The sequence below is a fragment of the Colias croceus genome, chromosome Z, assembly GCF_905220415.1.
Source record: "Colias croceus chromosome Z, ilColCroc2.1".
NCBI classification, from domain to species: domain Eukaryota; kingdom Metazoa; phylum Arthropoda; class Insecta; order Lepidoptera; family Pieridae; genus Colias; species Colias croceus.
The window spans coordinates 11,536,374-11,555,783 of NC_059568.1; positions in this window are offsets into that span (position 1 = coordinate 11,536,374).

Sequence of the window (19,410 nt, forward strand, 5' to 3'; positions counted from 1 at the left end):
CATAGGTGAGGTTTATCTCGGTATCCTGAAAGTATATTTTCTTAATCTGACCGAAAAAGGTTTTTGGATTTCTTTTTTTTCATTATAAATCACAAAAAAGAATCGTTATTTCATATCAATTTTTCTTAACACCCTCAGTTTTCGAGATATAGTACTAAAAAAACCGGGAGTTTGAGTTTTTATGATGCTTCAAGTCAAAAAGTTTTAACTTTGGACAAAAATGTTTTATTTTACAAAAAAGACCTTTTTTTGTAAAATAAAATCACCTACCTTTTTTGTTTATTTAAACTTTTTTTTGGAAAAAGTAAAGTTCGCGACTTATATGCTGCAACGCTTTTTTCGGAAGACGAAATGGCTCCTCCAGACTGGTCATGCGGTAAGTTATAGATTATATTCTTCAAAATAAAAATAAAAAAAAATCGCGCTCGAGCCGGATAACTTTTTTTTTACAAGTTCGCGAGCCTATAACTCGGCGGCGTCAAGGACTTATCGTCAGCGGTCAGATTAGTTAAATTTAGTCTTAAAACACTAAAATCAACCCCCAATATCTTAATCTGACGCGCTCGAGTATTTCAGACTATCGATTTTTTTTTACTAATCTGATCGTAGGTATATCCTATAGGCGCGCGTCACTATACATACAGAGCTAAATATTAACAAGGTTGTTCTATTAGGTCTATAAGGTATATCTCTCATATATCTTAAACTGCCACGTTCGAGTATTACTGAAAATTCCCCTACCTATTCGCCTCCCTATCTACTTACCTATTAGGATAATATATCTACACTAATATCTATTATAAAGAGAAAAACTTTGTTTGTTTGTTTGTAATGAATAGGCTCATAAACTACTGGACCGATTTTAAAAATTCTTTCACCATTCGAAAGCTACATTATCCACGAGCAACATAGGCTAGGGTTTATCCCGGAAATCACACGGGAACGGGAACTATGCGGGTTTTTCTTTGAAAACGCGGGCAAAGCCGCAGGCGGAAAGCTAGTGTATTATAAATGCAAACGTAAACTCTGTCTGTTACTCAATCACGCCTAAACTACTGAACCGATTTTCATGAAATTTGGTATGGAGATATTTTGATACGCGAGAAAGGACATAGGCTATTTTGTAACCCGGGAAAATGACGCAATCCCGGAAATCCCGGGCACGGGAACGGGAACTATGCGGGTTATTCTTTGTCTGCGCGGGCGAAGCCGCGGGCGGAAACCTAGTATGAAATATTTGTCTAATAACTTTGCCTTATCATAATAAAGAATAAATGAATAGTCAAGAAGTTTTCCAAATACGAATGCAAATATATTACAAAATGGAAAACAGTGTCTGGGGACATTCTGACGTTACTGATGCAGACTAAAATGTGTATATCTCATTCTGTTATCTCACTATAAACTAGATTAGATTAGATATTATGCATTTCAGGAACGTCAATATAAATAAAAAGTTGAAAACTATGGGCGTGGCGTCGGAAAGGCGGTGATTTTTCCCTAAGCTCCGCCCAGCGGAAATTTCCCACCCATGCGCCATTTTCATACGATAAAAAACATATTATATAAGATGAAAATTCTCTGTTACATTATTTTGATGCCAGTTTCATCAATCGTCTTTTTATAAGTATGTGACTACTGCAGTATTATTTTTAGTACCTACCTATTACCTACCCAATAACTGTTTGTCAGCAAGATTATGTTAGATGAAATTTAAACATGTTTACCTACTTATTTTTATTCCAAAATAAAATAATTGTGTCAGGTAGGGGGAGTCCGGGAGACTTGCCCAGGTGGGAGAGTTGAACCACTTTCAATAACTTTTTAAATTAGGCGCCAAATTACGCCAAGTGGCAAACAAATGAACGCGCATAATCCGCAAATCACAAGCAACTCGAAATTTTGAGTGATAACAGACGCGACCGTGAGTTACGAAAAAGTGTTTTCATTGTCGCGGAGTGAATTTTTTTGGATCTATTGTTTTAATTGCTATGCACGCATTTATGAAGGTATGTATCAGACACCTACGTTATTGCATTACTAGATTATCATATTTTGTCGTACGTTCAGTGTTGTTCTCCAGTTGATAGTGGATTTGTTGGAAAAAATCAAGATATGGCCTTGAGTCGGGTGTGGGAGAGTTGAACCAGTCTGCAGTCGGGAGACTTAAACAGTGGTTCAACTCTCCCTTTGCAGTTTGTGCACTATTTAAGTTAGTTTTTGTTTTGTTTCAGAAAGAAAATGCCATTTCAGTATAAGCCTAAGGAAGGTAGTCGTCACAGGAAACCGTTTACCTAGTCTGAGATTGAAAGTGCAGACAAAGAAATAAAGAGTGGCAAATCTATTCGTCAAATTTCAATCAAGTATGGGATAGACAGAACCATTTTACGACGGTATTACCTGTTAGGTGAACAGAAGTTGACACCTTTGCAAGACAAGGGGAGCCAATACAAATGCTCCCAGATTTTCAATGTAAATAAAGAGACATTGCTCGTTCGTTACTTATTGACCTGCAGTAAAATGCACTATGGCTTATAAACCAGAAAGCAAGCAATGCAACTAGCATTCGACTAAGCCAATTTCATTGAATTATAGTTCCACTTATTTAACCTATGTTAATTTTGCATGTGGCACATTTTTGAGACTGATAGCTATTCTTAGTTTATAGTAAAAAAATGTCTTTAAATTAGTTTTGTAGATTTATTTTTAGTTAGCAGTAGATACCTCAAAACGAGTATTTAATTAATAATAAAAGCGAATGTTATGTTATGGAGTTGCTCTGAAAACATTTGGTTAATTATTTTCACTAATTTGTTTAGAAGGTGATTATGAATATTCTAGTTACTGTTGAAAGTGTCTAAATAATACATAAATAATGTGTAATATGCTTTATTTGTTTCATTTCTCCTCTCTAAAAAGGTATGGGCAAGTGTCCCGCACCTTATGAGCAAGTGTCCCACCGGTTGGGGAGACTTGAATCAAAACTCATTTTTCAGTAAAACTTAGTTTACTGTCTTCTCCTTGCAATTTTTATTTTCAAAATGGTATTAAATCTTAGCCAGATCATAAGGCTTCCAAATAGTACCTATAGATCTTAAAGCTCTCAAGGTCACTGATCAGATTTTATAGAGTTTTTAGTAAAAAGCGGTTCAAGTCTCCCGGACTCCCCCTACATATTAGTGTTGCAAAATGAATTAGACGTAAGTAAATCTTTAAATTAAACTAGATAAGCTTTTAGTGTAGGTATGTACCTATAGTGTATACATATAATATAATGTTCGATATACTAATCAATCAGGTTCTAGTATGATTAATTTAAAAATGCCATGAAAAATAAATGAATCCAACACCAAGAAATCCAAGATTAATAACTTTTTCATATTATTATCTCACAAAAGTAATTTTAGATTATATTTAGGACTTAGGTACAATCTAAGTAAGTAATATACCTACCTAGGTATCTTTTTAAATTCAGAATTAAAATAAAGTTAAAAGGTCGGCCTAATAAGTGAAAATTGAAATATTATGGTTATGGTCTATAAGAATATCTACATAATATAACCACACACAGGTTACTTACTATATCTAATAAGACTATAATAATATGATACCTAACTGAAAACTTTTGACTGCAAAAATGAATCAAAAACGACGCGACGCTCATAGTTAGAAAGGTTTTTGATTTAGGTATTTAACTACTTTCAACATAAAAAGTGATGTACCTACCAAAAAATTACTGAAACAAAATCAAATACTTCAATTGCAATTTGACGATACCCAAGCCGCTAGCAGGTAGGTAGATAGGTACTGAGGCACGCTCGCTTCGCTCGCTCCGTTCGTTCGGCCGCGGCTGTTCAGACAACCTTACAGAAATTTTACCAATCTATAGCTATAGGTAGCTAAAAGCAAATATAGGTAGTCGAAGAGTTCGATACTCAATTCAATTTATCCGTTTTGTAGCTACGATGCCAAAGTCAGACGCATAATAAAATTTTAAACCTCTTTTCGTGCAGGGTTGCTCCTATGCTCTCATACCTACTGTGTACTGAGGTCTTCTGTGCTATGCAACTGCATAACGACGGCCTGATCGGGCCACGGCACAAATCCTACACAATAGATTTTCTATTGTGTCTGTGATTCCGGGGGCTGAGTTATTAAGTTAAACTGTACCTACTATTTAATTTTGTACAATAGATTTTTTTATATATTTTGGAATGAAGTTGTCCTAATCATTTAAGTCTAGCACAACGTTAGGTTTATTCAATTGAACCTACATTACATTTAAGAAAATAAAAATAAGTAATTTAGGTATGTACCTACTATTGACATATTTTTAATTAAAATCAGAACCTAATTTTAAGTGAGTGTAAATTTTAGGTTTTGCCTATAAAACCTTTCAGTCTCTTATATAAAGGAAAATTATCCAAACATTAGGTACCTATTTTAAAAAATCTCTACAAAGTCCGTGATACCTAGTTACTACCTAGGTAGATAACAATTCAATTTTTCTTGCAAAATTCGTTCAAATTATTGTATGTACTTATTTGTTATGTTAGTTAGGTGGTTCAATTTTATCTACTTTATCAGCAATAAAAATAAAAAAAATGAGTAGGTATTATTTGTTTTGAAATTCCAATTATGTAACTATGAATGATTTTTTTTCCATTATGATGATTAGTGCGCCTACGTAGGGTTGATACAAATTAGTGTGGACATCCATCACGCAATCGAACGTCGGTTGTCGGCTTTGCAGGCTTTGCGGCGAGACAGCTCAATTTCACCGACGGGTGCTACCACTACACTACATGTGCAGTGTGCTCTTCGAAATCTTGTGTTTGATATGAGGATGGGCAACTATTGTAAATATGTATATGTATATGATCTAAACAATTGCACAACTTTTTTAGCCGTACGAAAATCAATATAAACAATGATGTTCATATTATGTACCCAGTTTAAATAGTTTTTCATGAGGTAATATCATATCCGTACTTGTACCGAGCATGTCAGAAGTTTCTTATTTCTATTACTCAGTAGGTACGTAAGCACCTACTTGCTACTTATTTACCTAATAACAAAAACAATACACAATAGCAGGATGTAACATTTCCGTCACACAATTATTGTTGGAGAGTAATGTGATCGTATTTCAATCATATTTTTCACCCCAGTCTTGTATTAACGTGTTAGGGATTTTATTGTCAACAACTGATATGTAAATTCCACCCGACGGAGGTTCAGAAAATGTTCATATTTATATTATCGTTGATATTTATATTCTCTGTTGAGGCAAAAATATGGTTATATGGAAATGTAAGGAATTTCCAGGCGGTGTATAGTTTGACAAGTTGACAGTTATGGGATCAGACTGAGCCCAGAAAAGTTCGCCCAGTTATAATATAAAAGTAAACACAAAAAGTACCAACAAAGAAAAATCTGCGGTTAAAAGGTAGAAGTATAAAAATCTATGGTTGATTACATAAGTGTTGAAATGAAATATTATTCTCAATATGTTTACGAAAGACATAAAGTAGGTAGTCTCAAGCTCTTACTAGGTAGGTAATAAAACAAAGACTCCTTAAAAATATTTTTTTGGTAGTTAAGTAATAATATTATTTATTCGTAAGTAAAGTCAGCTATTAGATATTTTAACAACAAAACTCAATAAAATAATCAATTTTCCTCCAGGGTTAAACTTCATTACCTATAATTTTATACATTACTCAAATAACAATTCATATCAAAAGATTTCATAGCCCAGTAAATGCAATATCCGTGGAAGAATGCAACATGGCGTATACCTTCTCGAATAGTTTTCTTTGTTCAGTGGCGCGTGTAATCGTATGCAAACTCATATCATGAACAACGTACGTTGTCGACATTAAAATACGTTTATGTTTGGAAACCTCACTCACCCACCTATAACGGAAAATACATTCACGTTTACTAATCGATTAAAATACCTTTTTTCAGTTTCTGTCTACTTACGAAAAATAGAAATAGTAGGTACACACGGATCTCGCTAGTCGATATAATAAGAGCCTCCTTTATAAGTATTATACTAGATTTAGATATAAAACAAAAGTACCTACTGATACACCTTATGTAGTTCGCATGGAACTGAGTAGGGCAAACAAGCACTCGAATAGTGAAAAATAAAATAATTATTCATCTCAAACCAAAAATATAAGGCATGAGTATTAAGTATAAAAAGTATGGGGCAAAAAAGTAAAAAGTGTTAGGTACTATAAATTTAAATAACGGTAAGACATCTAATGTGGTCTCAGGCAATCTAATAAAGCTACGTATCAGCTAGGGCATATGTCAAAACATGGAATTAAATTGATCCTTATAGCGTACACAATAGAACACCACTGAAACACAAGTACACGTGTGAATTGCACATTTTTATGAGGGTGCGAAAACTTGTTGTTATCGTGAAAGGCCAATTTCGGCAAATGGATACCTCTTAAGTCCTGACTCTCCTATCTCTTTTACGCTGCGTGAATCTCGCGTACTTTTTAAAATAATATCGACAAGCGACGTATCGGGTCTACGGTGAACATGTGAACATCCGACACGCAATTTAGGTAGGATTTGCTTTACTGCCGCGTTTAGTCCTCTTTAGATAGAACAATTTATGGGAAATTTTTATGCATTTTCATAGCATAGACCGCACATCTTGATTTTAACGTTTGCATAATAACTTTTCAAAGGAAACAATCTTATTGTTAGGTTATATAAAGCTCGGCATTCATATTTAACTTAAAATTTTACAATCACAAGTCACTGCAATACATAAAATAGTAAACTAACAACAATTTAATTATATTCAAGTTTGTACTTAATTAAAAATCAATTTGATTTATTATTGAAAATATAAAGCGAAGACCGAGTTGTGCCGTCGTATTTCTAATTTTGTTTACAAAGCTTTATTGAATGTCATGACCGATGGGCGGTGGTTAGTCGTCGGGTGTCGAGAGTGCAGGCTCGCGCCTCACTGGCCGCCCTTTGAGGGTAAACCATGCGAGAAGTCATCCACTTATCGGCATGATCTCACGCCGAAATTTTTCCCGTTTTTCCCCATCTTTTCGCCTCAATGGTCGTACTCCAAATGTAACATAATTGAATCAGCCCATCTAAATCGCTAGATTGTTTCAAATTAATCATGACGTACAAACGTACGTCCATTTAATTCGGTATAAATGTGGCATGCGACGAGTGTTTCGTTCTATTTAATAAAGCAATTAAAAGAGCAAACAGAAACAATACAAAAATTAAAATTTTCTGTTTTTCTTATTCATAAGTATTAAATATAGATTGTACTATAATGATGTAGAGCTTATAATTAAGATTTTCATCTCTGTAGATGTTGTTATAATAAATACATTTGTGTGTTCTTACAAAAGCAATGAAACTCGTAAAAGGTACTTATAAAATGACATACCTCCAGATAAAAGACAGAGATAAAAATAAATACACAGCAGACCCGCTATAATTACCTTTACACAAGTGCCATCAAATAAAAGTACGTACACGGTTTCATCTGGTAAAGGAAAAAGGTTTTGAGGCGCTCGAGCTCGTTTCACGCCAACTGTAATGCAATTTGGAGTGAGAATCAAAGCGATGTTCACTGCACCCTTTGCAATAGAAAGATGTTTAAAGTGAAGCTTTTTTGTATTAATTTTTAGTTTCAAATAGAAACGTATCAACATTATTTATCTTAAACTTTATTGTTAGTCTAATAACGTAGTGAATGAAATATGTAAGTATTCAATATTTATTCTCAAGTATTGTCAATAAAAGTTATCGTCATTGCGACAAATTCCACATCGAGTATATTTATAATAATTGAAATTAATTATAAACAAACCGTCGTAGCCGCAACTAATTATGTAGTACGTACGTATGGCGTCGGATGCAGTTGCGGTCGAGTAGTGCAGCGGAGAGCTGAGCCCCATTTTGTCGGTGTTTTTGCAATGCTCGAGCCAGAGCGAACTGTGGACAGCCACTGTACGTCCGCTTCTAAAATCCTAGGGATGTACTCGAATATTTTGAGTCTTTACGTTAAATATGATTACTTTCATAGTTCTATATTTTGATACACAGTATTTACGGCTATTGGTGATTTTTACATAAGGCAGATTAAGTCGTTGTTTTAAAGATCGATAGAGTGCTGTTTAGTTGTTCAATTTTTTTTTATAATACTATTTATCATGAAAACTAAATGTAAAATATAAAGGGGAAATAGTCAGAAGGAAGGAAGGAAGGAAAATAGAACTCATACTAGAACAATTTCCATTTTATAATACATATACTTAATTTATTTTTATGTGTTCCATGACTGTCTAAATTAGAACCGGCTACTTAATTGATGTTCGATTTTTACGTTTCAGTACGAATATTTCTTTAATTTTCTATTATACTATAACTCTACGTAACGTATGTAACTTACTCAATTATTTTATGACAATGATACCTATTACCTTTCAGCTTATGCTGTAATTTCATAGCTGTTCCACATCTGTAATAAATATGATGCGACCTGATTTGTTCACTTACCTCATACGAGATTAAAATTACAGTAATGAAATTAATTTATCGACACAAGTGTTGCTGCATGCCTCGGCCAGTTCACGAGAACGTGTTTTGCGCGGGTGACACGTGACGACGTAATTAGTGCGTGACCGCCGCCCAGCGCCATGTCGACACGTCGCGAGACCTGTTTACAACTCTAGCTTCATAATTTTAGATATTCCCTAGCTTTGCTTTGATATTATACAGATTTTTTAATAAAGTTCTAAAATAATACGTGCATTAATGTTCATGGACCATTAATGTGTATCTGAGTGAATTTATGAAGTTAATGTGAATACAAATAAATATGAATATTGTTTTTTTGCATATCCGTATAAAATATATAATCACATATTTTGTACGGATTACATATAGAAGTATTTTATAAATACATTTACCTTATACCTTGAGGGATAAAAGTATTTTAAATTGAAACACCGTTGTAGCGGTACCGTGAGTCTTCGGTTTCGCACAATCAATCCGTGGTAAATTATATAAAAAATACATTTCAAGCTTCAGCTGACTGCTAGATGGTTTCCTTATTAGTTTTCCCGGCGGCGGCCCGAGCTCGCGGGGGACGTGTGAAAAAAATCTTCCCGGGATTAAGAGCCCGTTTATCGAGCTCGGAGGCGGACTTATTGCCGTAATACAATCTCTGTTATGTCGCACAAGGATTATCCGTATCAACGTGTTTTACACGGAAATGTTTTCGCGGATCCCGTGTGTGTACGATAATATGTAGCTTTTATTTTATACAGCGATGTATTAAATTTTATAAAATATCGTTGATCGCGCTACGAAATTTTGCAGTTTCGTAACAAAGTTAACTTAATATTTATAAGATACAGGTGGTATTTTAAGTGTGAAAAATATCTTGTCTAGCCAAAATCCGAGCGCAAATCCTTGCAAATTGAAAACGCCATTATCGAGTGTGAGCAATTTGTCCGCAGATGGTGCAGCTACGCGTAGCGCTACGATCCTACGTTACTACGAGTTTAAACTCGCCTACTTTGTACTAAACTTTTGACATTCTATACTTATCGAATTGAACTTAGATATTAAATTATTTTGTTATCTATACATATTATAATAAATCTGTAGAAGGGTCAATTCTGTACATTGAAAATATTGAAAAAATAGGGGGTGTTACTGGATCGATACAAAACCCAAATATGTGATTAAAAAAATTTTTGTCTGTCTGTATTTTCAGGCATCACGTGTAAACTAACGGTTCGATTTCGATGAAACTTGGTATATTTATACCTTATTATCCTGGGCATAAAATAGGATACTTTTTATCCCGGAAAAATACGTGGAAAAAATAAATCTTAATTTTTCTGCGCGGACGGAGTCGCGGGCGGAAGCTAGTAATACATATTCTTAATCTTTTGTAATATGAATAAAAGGAGCAATTTGTCGTTCATATTTCTATACGAGTTTACAGAGTCATCATTTTAAAGATCGATATCGTAACTTTTTTAATATATTTCATGCAAAAAAAATATTACGACGTCATTTACAAAATTTAAAATAAATTATTATTATAACCATTAACCAGACAGCAGTGACCGCGATGATAGTTGGGATGCCAGTTTTGGGAATTAATTAAAGATAATTTATTTCATAATCCCTGTATATTCTGTTCATATTGACACGATTCGTTGTAAAATAAAACTGATATCTAACTATAAATATTTGATTCAATTTTAATTATCAATATGAATTCAGTCAAAGACATGATGCAATTAATGTATTTTTTTCTTCTAGTTATTCTCGTTCACTTACCAACATCGCGATATTATTTTCAAATTTTCTAAGCTGACGTTCTTCTGAAGTCGTTAGGGGCAAATCTCGTAAATAAGTGAGATGTTGACGAGCGGTCCGCCTAGTGAATTGAAAATAGGGCTTCGTGATATGTTATGAGCGGATTTACACTATGTCTAGAGTACGAAATATTAACACAATGGAAATGCATTTGGATGTTAAAAGTACGGTGTAGGTAGTCGTAAATAATTCGGAGAAAAAGTAATTAAATGACTTCATGCATACTTTCAAGCCGACTTACTTTATATTTTATTTATTGAAAGAAGGTTGGAATTAATTAGCTAAAAAGTTTCGTAAGAATATATAAATCGTAACTGAGATAAATAAATACTTATATTTCAAAGAACATTAGCGCAATACTGTAATAAATTACGTCGATTAGAAGGCACAAAGTGCGCATCATTCATCGTCCACCACATCGCCCAACTGCCGTCACTGCGTAATTAATTTGTCATAATAGGTTACACGAATTAAAATAATACTAATGCTTTTCACTACTACTTTGGCCCTTATATGTACAATTATAAGGATGTATTTCTCAAAGATATCTTATACAAAAATAAAACAATATAGGTACATACCTACCTTGTTTTATTTTTGTATTGTTATTTCTTCACAGCAGATCTGATGTCTAATGATGTACTTATCGAAACGTTTGTAGATAGTTCAAATAATAAATAAAAACATTACATTATAAAGATAAAGAAAGGACAGAAAATTCTAAGTGAAAATTGTGATTATAACCCTCTTTTAATTTAATTCGGTACCTACCTTGTAATTAGACGAGGCGAAGCAGTGACGACCTCGATTGTGTTTATGGTGCTTAGTTGAAATTGTAAAATCATTTATTTTATAACAACAAATTACTTTTGACTGCAAAAATCGGTCAAAACCTAAGGTCAAAACGTTTTTACTAGGGTCGTCTGTTAAAAACATTTTTGGCAACATTATTGATACGACAACATTTGACGACCTTACCAAATAAGATCCCAATTTTATATATTTATTTATTTATCATTAATTTATTATTTTTATTAATTTTAATTTTATGTGCTCTTACTTTCTTCGATTTTTTTGTATATTATTTATAGATTAGAATAGGATAACCAAATCTTAACTATAAGAAAGTTCACCAACAAATTTCTCGATAAATACCTTAGTTGTATAATATTATAATACCTCTTCCCCCAAGCCGTTGAACACGGCTAATATCAGCCTAACATCTGTAAAACGAGCAGATTGACTTAATGGTGTTTGCAAAGTTTCGTGGAGAGAAAATTTTAGTTTGCCGCGAGTCTAATGCCAGTTGCCATGACGCTTCAGTATGACGCGATAAGTAACAGCTGACTATTGCGAAAATGAAATAAATTATATTATATACATTCCTACATAGCAAAATCTAATCTTACAGATTTTTGCAAACATGTATGTAGGTAGGTTGTGAAATTATGATAGTTACCACAAATTTATATTATAATTTTAATTATCATCGGAAATAGCAGCATTCATTCGTAACTCCAATTTATCAACACTACTATGACGGCCTTTTGACGGCATTTCAGACTAGTGTAATTTTGCGTACTTTCATAACATTAACCGAATTCATTTGGACCAGCTTGTTCACGCATTACGTTAAAATTAATTAGCAGAAGTTATATTCATTGCTCGCTGCGCCACGTGGTACGGCAAAATGCGTGTGCGGCGAGCCTGTGATCGCGGCCGCACCTGTCAGAATATTAGATCGGCGGCATTAATCTGTCGCCGCAGCCGGCCGCCCGAACCCCGCTACGCCAGACAAACAATCAAAAAGCCCATTCTGAAGCAAAGTCGCGGTTTACCATCGTTTTCAACTGTGATCTCCGGCCGTAGACTAACATCCGGCATTGAGTTTTCAAGTTTTAGTAGTGTTTGCTTGGATGGTGTTTAACTGAATGGGTTGTTTTCTTCTTACGCAAATGTAATGAAGACTTTTATGAAGGAATTAACTTATAAATCTTTTTATGTTAAATTAATTTATATTTTTATGCTCAAGTTGAAATGGTTTGTACGTTGTAAAATCCCAATATTTTATTGCTACTATTATCATCATTTTATGTCTATTTATTTGGGTCCGATTGCCGTCGTAAATATACTTCACAACCTGTCCTAAAGCCTTCCGTTATTACCTATCGGAAGCCATATGCGATACAAAGGAAAGAATTTTGCAAACGGCCTTATAAAACGCGTTACGCGCAATATAAGATCTCTTTGTTATTTTGTGGGGTCAGAACTTATTCATCCCGCAAATCCGCTCATGTATGAACCAAATCCCGCTCGGTCACCGCTGATTGCATTGTCATGTCTAGTGGACGATATTTTTATGCAATAATTTGAACCTTCGCACTTACCGAATAAACATTATAATTGAATACCACTATCCGGAGCTGGCGTGACCCACGTCGTATCGGTTTGTAAAACAAGCAAGCCAACGTGATTGGAATGTTTCATATGACCCTTCAAACATATGAGACTAGTATGATGTATGTCTTTTCTTTAACATGAAATGTATTATTAGCCTGTAATGCATTACATTATCTCATATTAATTCTTAGACAGTAGTCTAGGTGTCTTTTCCGAAAAGAAGGCGTAATTTTCTTTTAACAATATTATGCTGAAGGTTCAGTTACGTCATGTCGATAAGTAAAGCTCGTCACGTCGTATAAAAGTTGTACAATAATGGAACTCCTCTCGTCACGTGCCCCGCGACGCGACATCTGCTACCTGTTATCTATAACAACAATAATTTGTGATTATTATCAACATTATAAAATATGAATAGAAATTTACTTCTAACTACGTATTTTAGTATTTACTATAAATCTTTTAAAAACATATTTCAAAACGTTATAATTAATAAAACTTTTTGATTTATAAGCAAATCATAAAAGATGATAATGAAATAATATGCATATTGTACCTATACAAAATACAATCATGTAGGCTCCGTTACGCTACAAAGGTGTAAGTGAACGATTACCAAAAGGGAAGCTGAGTTTTAATCCTTGTGGACATGTTAACCCCATTATCAGGCGGATGGCTTAGTGCGCATTAAGCCGTCGACACGGGCTCGATTTATGCCAACCCGCTGTAATTTGCCGATTCCTATCCGATCACTTATTGACCATTGGCCTTTCCACTGGTATTTCTCAAATGATTAACTTTATGCCAGGTTGGAATAGTTTACAATGAGATTAGATGGCAGGTAATACAGGAAGTAAGGAGCTAGTGAAAATTTGCAATAAGATCTTTATCTTTCAGATTTATTTTAGTTATTTTTATTTCTCCTATAGAATAGATACTATTTTTTACGCATGTTATTTTAATTTTTGTTAACGTTAATAATTTTCAAATTAGTATACAAAAATATATATAAATAAAAATTACCCAATCAACAATGAAACTTATTATTATTTATAACAATTTGAAAACGTAATAAATGCTACGATACGCGGGCGGCGGGCGGCGGACGCGTCTGCTACGCGGTATGAACGAGTCGCTACGCTAATCCCTCCATCCGAGAAAGCCGAGCATTTCACGCCTCTTTATTACATTAATTTAAATGTTTGCCCGGCAGATTGCCGCTGATCCTCTCTCGACAACGCCAAAAATATATTTCGACATTTAGATATAGATACCTATAACTTATATTCATTTCAGAGCTCTGAAAGTGTCGATATAGAAAAGTAGATTTTTTATAATAATATTAAACCACTGAATGGGTTTTTAGTTATACAGATGTGTAATCACATGGTGAAATAAATGTTTATAAACGAACAATTTACACTATCCTAATCAAGTTTACACGGCATCTTCGAGACAGTTAAGCGCTATATTAGAGTTGTCGGTGTGAGGTTTCTGAGAGGATTACGTTTGTCAACGCACCTGGATTCGCAACAACAAACGGTCGTAATTAGTCACGCTAAGCCATCGCGATACGAACGAAAATATTTACTAGAGTCACAAGCGTTAAGTTATTGCTCTATAATCCGATAAACAAAGATCGCTCGCTCGAAAATTGTGTTATCGTTGCTGTAAAGCGTTCACAAGTCGCCGCTTTACGAGGGCAGACGTCGGTAACATGCAAACATAAAAATTCTCTATCGGGACTAATAGGAGCGAAACAAATAAAAGGATACGTAAATAGAAGCGTCGGATAAATTCCAGTGGGGCTGGAGTGCGCGTAAATCCGCGCGATTTGTATCTGTGACAGGGGTGTGCGGGCCCCACCCCCCACCCTTCTCGACCTCGCTCTAACAATTAATTTGACAGATAATATTTCTACCGCAACTACAATAAGCCTTTATTGCATTTTTATGTCCCTATGCTTTGAGCTGCGATGATTCTCATTTTTTAACCAAACATTAATTATAAGGGAAACTTACACTGTACACACCCTTACAAGCGTGGCAGCTATTGGAAATTATATTAGACTAGCGGTCCGCCCCGGCTTCGCCCGTGGTACCTACATATTTACGTTTTCTCTACATAAGAACCATCCTTGGACTTCCACAAACATTAAAAAAAAAGAATTATCGAAATCGGTTCAGCCGTTCACATGTGATCCCGTGACAACGCGAAAAAGGTTTCATTTTTATATTTATAGATAGATTGAATAAAACCATATAATTTGCATACCTACGACGACCTAGAGTCTAGACGATGCACCGTCGTAGGTATGTTATTTTTTCTACCGGTCAACGATTTGATACGTAATCAAAATATAAAATAATTCCAAATTGTATTTTCAAAACTTCATAAGTTTCGCTTAGGTAATAAGTGTTCCCAACAAATGTACCCAGCGAGTAGCGACATACCGCAAGTCACGTCTATGCAAATGATATTTAATCAGAAACGCTTAATAACAACTGTGGCGGTGGTGCTCCTGTAAAGAGGTGCAATTACACCAATCAAATTGAAATTTTGTCGCACTAATTGCGCTCAACATGTTTTATGGCCACGGTCTAATCCGAATGGACTGATATTTGCATGACTGAGGGTGTTCCATCTTATCCCCTGGTGATTAAAAATGATACTGTAAAAATTAAAAAAAATTTTGTGTGGTTTTATGAAACCACGGTAAAAGTGAAACTTTTTTTCACACTAGACATTTAACTAAAAATTATCGTATTTGTACGATAATTATCGTACGTATCGTGCGTCATGCGACATGCGCTACACAAACCAAAAAGTTTGAGACGATGCATGTAATAAAAGTTTCACTTTAAAAACAGAAGTTAGATTTGCTTATTGCTAATAGGTACCAAATTGATATTTAAACATCGGCGTAATCAGCAAAAACTAAAAAAGTATTTCAATTATTTGAAAGTACTTTATACTTATATTAAAAATATATATTATATAGGTATTATATCACATAACATATCTGCATTAAACTATATGTCCATTTACTTTTTGATTAAAAAACACACAATTTCTTATTCCCAATTATATTGATAATTTCCTACCTTCAGGGCCGCGCCGACCCCCGGCAGCGCCTGTGTGCGAAACCTATGAAGCGCCTCTTTTTTAACGAATCATCATAAAAAACGAATTTAATTTTTGAATGAATATTTTTAATTGTTAATTTTGACTGAAATAAATGTTCCCCAATTTTACAGTACTTAGATAATATTATCATTAATATCTAAGTGTACAAAACTGTGGAACATTTAGGAATTAGGATACTGAATAGGTAAATCCCGTTCGCTTCTGCTTGCCAATTAGGTACTGCGAAAAATAAAACTCGAACAAAATTTTAACATGCTTTACAAATAATTTAATACTTAAATATGAATAACAAAGAAGCTGATCAAAGTAGCGTTTAAAACTTCTGGCCAGGCTCCAGGATCATCTTTGGAAAAAGTTGGTATTGGTGATGATAATTGTCTTAACGGTGACGATGGTGTATCAGGCACAGGCACAGACGTAACTTCGGCGGCATCATCTTAAATTAATAACAGACAAACAAATACATAATATTGTTCACATGAGTCTAATCTATGTATCTCCTTGTCTGCATAAACTGATTTATCTATCTATGAATAATTATTTATATTTATACAAATTAGGAGTGTCTGTTTGTAATATTAAAATAACCGCTTTTTACCGCTTATGGATGTACGCATTCAGTAAAAAGTACATAAAATAAAATATAATTTTTTACAATTTTTGTCTGTCTGTTCCTTCCGTCTAATCTCTAAAAACGGCCGGAAAAAAAGTTAATTTTTCTATTAACTTAACGTAACTTCTGTTTGGGATATTTAAAAAAAAATTTTTTTTAAATATCCCAAACAGAAGTTATAATATTTATTTTATACAAAATTACATAAAAAGTACACACTTACCACTACATGAAGTGTTTTTTGAATCAGATTTAAGTAATAACACTTTCATCGATAACATGACTGGTTTCTGACTTCTGTCTCTAATGATTGTGTCGAAGTAGATGGTTGTGCCGTAAAATATTTACTTATTTTAGTTGCATTTTTATTACGTTCTTCTTCTTGTTTTCTTTTCCTTATTAGATTCTGGTAACCAGATAATTTCTTTTTTTTATCATGATTACTATCACTCCTCGTGAAAACACGTTAAAACAATCAGTAGGTAACACCCAAACAATGATTATAAAAATTCAATGCGCACCTTACACACACACTTTCAATCAAATGATTGTTCATTTGTTTTGTTTTGCCTTAGCTATCTCGTTCGTTAAAATCGGGGAATACCCGTGACCCCATCCCGCGCCCGGGCCCCGCTTGCGTCGCACGCATCGCATCGGGTTGCGTTCAGAAACTCACTCATACTCATACAAACTCGGTGCCTTTACGTCTCTGGTTCAAAGAACTGCCGCCGTTTTAACGTTGAGCTCGTAAGGAATGTAAACTAAAACCCTAAACGTAAAATGAAACCATAAACGTGAATAATAATAAACATGAAAATATTGAAAGTCTTGTTCAATAAGCGATAGAGATGTTTTCTTGTTTACAAGGCCTATGTTACGCCTATTGTACCTACTTACTTGTCGATACTCCACTACAAAAAACAATCATATCATAATCATAAAGGTAACAAAAATAATTTAGGTGGCAGTGGCGGCGCGGCGCCCCTATTGTCTTGGCGCCTGTGTGCGCCGCACACTTCGCACACAGGGGCGGCGCGGCCCTGCCTACCTTTCTATTTAGTTTTTCCCTATATTTAATTCTACATGTCCTGCAACATGGACATGCAATTCCATAATGCCTTCAAATATTTAACCGCTGAAATTGCTATTCTATTAGCACTATCAATTTACACATATCCCTAACGCGCTAGATATGTTAGAGGCAATAATTTACACTGTCATCAGGGAATCACGATGCCGCTGTGTAAATCAGCGTACGTATCAATAGTGCGGTTCGCTAAGCCGCCTCGCCGATCGCACCTGTGACCACCGCCCGCAGCTCCGACCCCGCCTGGCCACCCCGCAACCCGTCATTTGAATAGTGAACGTTTGATAATAATCGATATGTTTTTTTTCTAACGTGCACGGAGTGTAGAATTAGTGTTTTGTTTTGTTGTAATTACCCAAAAGGATGGACATTATTTAAAAATTGTTTAATCTATTAATTTATTTATATGACTATTTGGGAAGCCTAGATATAGTTTATATAAAAAAAAACTCTGACTTAAGACTCCCATTATTGTTATTACTTTGATTTTTGCGAGATTTGATACAAAAATTATATTTAAGACATGCAGCTTTAATACAAACAATGCTATATAATGTCTACTTATCTACGGTAAATTCGTTTAGCAGTTTGTTAAAAGAATAATAATTTACAAAAACAAAAGCGGAACCCCTCGAAGCAATCGCGGTCGAGTCGTGGACGAGCAGTTTAAAGGCAAATAAAAGTCGTATCATCGCGTTTTTCTTAAAGGAGTCTCGTCGCAAACTACGTTAAAATGATTTAGCTCCCCTTAGATAGCGTTACAGGCGGCTCTTATTGAGCTCGCTGGCCCCGGGCCGCCGGCTAATAAACGCTTATCAACGCCCTCATTATCACACCCTTAACATCGCTTTAATGTCTTGCTCTTGAACAAAACATATTTAATCACATTTTTTGCTCCCTAGCGAAAACTTTTTAAATTTCATAAAAACGTTACACCGGAAAGTGCTGAAATGTAAATTTCAAGGTATGAGCCTGTGGATTAAAACTGTGTTATGAGGAAATTAAATTACAAATTTTTGTTAAAAATGGCTTTAGATTGAAAACTTATTTTGTGATTAATAAAAATAAAGAGATACAATAAAATGAGTTCGTTGTTTTTTATTGGTATTGTACCCACAAGGAATTGGCATGTCAAGAACTGGGAAATTATATTTTATACCATTTATATCGCATGTATGCATATTATAGTGCAATACTTGAAAGATAAAATTGAAGTAAGTGGTGGATCCCCGCTGGGCCAGAGGAAGCTGCTCCCGGGCAGAACACCCCGACGGCGACCCCTCCCTGATCTTTTAAGCCTAACTTTACGGCTGCTTCGCGACACTAAATTATAATATAACACGTCGTAAATTTCAGAAACTATCCGATACTGACGTGTGCGATTAAGAATCTTTGCAGTTGGTTTAATAAGGGCAACGCGAAAATTTAATCGACGTCAGAAAAACATTTTCTAAAACAGTTTAAAGACATTGTTAATTTAACTCATTCTATAGATAATAATAGATATATACCTAGTCACAAAGTCGAACACATCTAAAGCCTTTTCGAGTGCACACTCAAAGTAATCAAGCTAAAAAAAGACCCAGGTGTATTCACGTATTTAGTCTAGGATTTGTCGAGTGTTCTTTTGAGCGTATCTCTCCCCTATGTTTAAACTCAAAATTAAGAGCCAGCAAGCAAACAGTATCATTGCTGTAGGGAAAAAAATAAAAGGGTGTCGGCACCGAAGTATCTACTTGTCGTCTGTAATATTTGAAGCAAC